Source organism: Dromiciops gliroides, chromosome 2 (assembly GCF_019393635.1).
Source record: "Dromiciops gliroides isolate mDroGli1 chromosome 2, mDroGli1.pri, whole genome shotgun sequence".
NCBI classification, from domain to species: Eukaryota; Metazoa; Chordata; class Mammalia; order Microbiotheria; family Microbiotheriidae; genus Dromiciops; species Dromiciops gliroides.
In genome coordinates, this window is record NC_057862.1 from 654,344,253 (window position 1) to 654,348,283 (window position 4,031).

Here is a 4,031-nt window from a genome sequence, read left to right on the forward strand (position 1 = left end):
ACATTTTGCTTCTGCTCCCAAATGCTTTTTGGCTTTGGCCACAGAGCCACAAAGGAGCAGGCCTCCAAACCATATTAGTATCTATTAGACTGAAATTTATAATAAATGTCTTTCCTACAGAAGAGATCTCAGTGGGACTCCAGATCCTTCTGCCCATTTCAAGGGTCGTGACAGCCACACTCCCGGCCCTGCCCTCTCTGATCCCAAGTAATAATAGGTTTCTTCCATTTATATTGACATGTTTCACCACTCATGGACAACTCCCAGAGCAAACTTCTGGATGTCTTCTTTTAATTCAACAGGAAATCATTCACAAGGAATGAAAAATTAGCTTTTTAGGATCTAAAGACATAAGAATCTTTAAACCTTAAAAGGGAAAAGGGGAAAAAAGTCCAAGAGAGGGTAAGAAATATGCGCGATAGGGGCAGCTAGGTGGCACAGTGGATAGAGCACTGACCCTGGATTCAGAAGGACCTGAGTTCAAATCCAGCCTCAGACACTTAACACTTACTAGCTGTGTGACCCTAGGCAAGTCACTTAACCCCAATTGCCTCACCAAAAAAAAAAAAAAAATATGCGTGATAATAGTGAACCTAATGCAGAGTTTCCAAGTTGAGAGTAGGAAACACACGTTATCTACTTTATCCTCAGTCCCCATAATCCTCTCCTCCTTTTAACCATATTTTTCTCCTATACAAGTAAAATCCCATTATAATGAAAACCACAGGACATCCAAATTATTTTATTGAAGTGAAACTACATTACATTGACTAGAGCGCTAGAATTCACATCCCTAATCTGCAGGACCTAGGGAGAAAGAGTTAATGCCATACTTCCCATAGTGAATCACCAAGTAGAAAAATGTGCTCTTTGAACAAAGAGAGAGATGTTATGTACACGTTTGTGCTCACCTCAGTACTTAAATCTTTTGTGTTTAAGATGATTGGGAAGTCAGTATGGGGGGGGGGGATGGAAAAGCGGGGTTAAGTGGGGCATATAAATCACTTGATGACCAAAAAAGGTGTCTTAATTCTTCTCCTTTCTTCTTGGCCCACAGTATCAACCTCACACACTGATGTGCTCTTCATGGTGATTGTTATATGGGAAGAGACTGAGTTAATCACTATAAGTGAGTCTGTTATAAGCAAATCAACAAAGCTTAAAGTGAGTCAAATGATAGATCATAGAAGTCACTTGGGTATATAAGACATCCCATTCAGGGAACATCTATTTTAAAGAATGATATATCCTACTCCTGGCTAATGGTTCACTTATATAATCAATACAATGAAAATACAATTCAACAAAAAACATTTGGACAGTCCCATTTTCAGCTAAAGGGCTACTCCCTCTGCAAATACAAAATGCTCTTGGTTGCTGTATGTTGCAATAGTTAAACCCTTCAGTTACTCTGTCTTCAGAAATCCTCTTACCTTTTTAACTAGCAGTGAGTTAAACTGCAAAACTAAGCCATTTGTAAACTATGGGAGATGCCCATGAACCAGATGACGCATCGCACCAGCTCTGCAAGCACAACCAGTGCTGGAAAACTTTGGCTACAAGAGGGATCCAACGAAATGTTGTATAAATAAACTACCTCACCAAAATGAACAACTGGAGTTTGGAGAAGAGACCATCGAGTGTTACCTGCCTACAAAGCTACAAGTAGCAAAAATAAAGTGTAGAGAATAAAGGCAAAGTGGTAGAAGTGTCTAAAATTACACAAACTGAGGCTATAACATGATTGAAAACTTTTGATACTAAATACAATCATACTGACTGTTGCGACTGACCAAAGTTAAAGTATATATCCCTCCTTTCTAACAGCCAATAAACCCTACTTTGCAGAAATTTACTGGAGAAGTCTTATGCCAAAACAAATTTCTTTAACAACAAATGTCATTTTTATTTTAAAGGATATGACTGAGAGGCTGAAACTGGACGATGGGGGTCACAGACAACTAAGACTTAATGAGGCATTTGCTTTAGTTTGGTTTGTAGGGAGAAAGAAGAGGGAAAGGTATTGGGGTGAGGGGGTGTTTCAATAGGAATTCAGCTCTTCTCAATCCCCAGAATACAGAATCACACCTTTCTCCCACCTGACTCAGGATCCCAGCCCTTCTCATTGTTTAGAAGTCCTCCATCCATGAAAGAAAAGCACCTTTAAACCCCAGTTACCTTGTAGAATATCTAAGTGACTTTTGTGCCTTTCCTAGTCAAGGGTAGGAAAAGAAGGAAGCTACTTGCATGAGCAGAACCTGTGAAGTAACATATGGGGCTTGAAAAATAGTCTTTCCCAGTTCTACATACATCAAACACATGAAATACCCCAATGGCTGGCCTTTATTATTGTTCTGTAGCTTGTCTTTATCTGAAAGTGTTCCCTGGGTCCACAAACTCAACACTAGGCAGGCACATTCAGGAAAATTTTAAACACATCAACAGCCATATGCAAGTGAACCAGGGATAGTCAGTGAGAGAAATAATGGCCTGCCCAGCAAAATCCTGAAAAGCATAAAAAACCATCTCATTATCAGGGCAGCTAGGTGGCACAGAGGAAGACATCTTCCCAAGTTCGGATTTGGCCTCGGACACTTACTAGCTGTGTGACCCTGGGCAAGTCACTTAACCCTGTTTGCCTCCATTTCCTCACTTGTAAAATGAGCAGTGGAAAATGGCGAACCACTCCATTAGCTTTGCCAAGAAAACTTCCCCAAATGGGGTCATGCAGAGTTGGACATGATTGAGTTCTGTACTAGGACCAAAGGACTCAACTTTGGTCATTTTTCACTTCTAAAAGGGCGTGTGGAGGGAAGTTCCACTGATAAGAGCTGCCATGAGGCAGCAGAACTGAAAGGCTTTTGAGCTCATTTTGCTCACCTCCTCTTACAGATGAGACCATGTGGGAAAATTTGGTGATCTGGGGTTATAGGAATGGCAAAGAAAAGACTGGAGCTCAGATTTCCTGATTTCCAGTCCAGCGGGCTCAGTGCCACATGATATTGTCTCAATACATAACCAGAGATCTAAATACCTGATTATCATGCCCACCTTAAAAAAAATAAATAAAGCGTTTGAGTTCTTCCAGCTATATCACCAAGGACAACAATTTAGGAAGCTACTTCAGTAAAGCAGGTTGGACACCTAAATTCCACTCGAGAATTTGCCCTGCAAATCCTGTGAACATCTCTAGGTGATGTTCAGTGTTAGCCAGACCTCCAATCCCAATCACAAAATAGGGCTCACAGATTCAACAACAACAACAAAAAAAATCCAAGTTTCTGAAATATAATCTCCAGAGACTTCGCTGTTATAGCTCAGTCTGGGAAAAACAAATATTTATAACCACATTTATTATAATAGTTTGGGAATAGTACAACCATGACCTGTGTTGAACAAGACAAGGGCCATGAATTCATTCCCATTATAAATTCATTAAGCAAAACAGCAAACAAAAATAGTCTTAGGGACATTTACTAAAAGGGATGAAGCTGGGCAGCTGAAACAACTGAACACAAAAGGTAACATCTTGGCAAGTCTAAAAGACCCTAATTGAGGGGCAGGAGAAACCAGTCTGAGCACTTCTCCCTTCTCCAGGAAATCAATAAAGCAGTACTTAGTCAAAAGAGTCAAACTGCCTGGAAGCAGAAATGGCCAATAACTGAGGACAATGGAGCTGACCAAGAGAAGGACTTGCTAAAGCAGACAGTCTTCCGAGGGACATTTCTTCTTGCTCACACCCCATTAATGACTGCACAGTTGTCAATGCTTTGTCCGGGCCAACTATTCCTAAAGCAAATTTGGCTAACCCTAGCTTTGCTGACTCAAATCCAGCTCCTGGGTCCTTCCAGTGTGGGGAGCTATGCAGCATGCTCCATAAGAGAAGGAAAGGTGCTTTCTGGGGAAAAAAGAAAGGAAGCGAAGACCGAGGGATTTGTGTAGAAATAAAAGAAAGGAAGTAGAGCAACCCAACTTAACTTTAAAGTGATGCTGTAGAGCAGCATAAGACAAAGGAATGGCCAGAAACACAG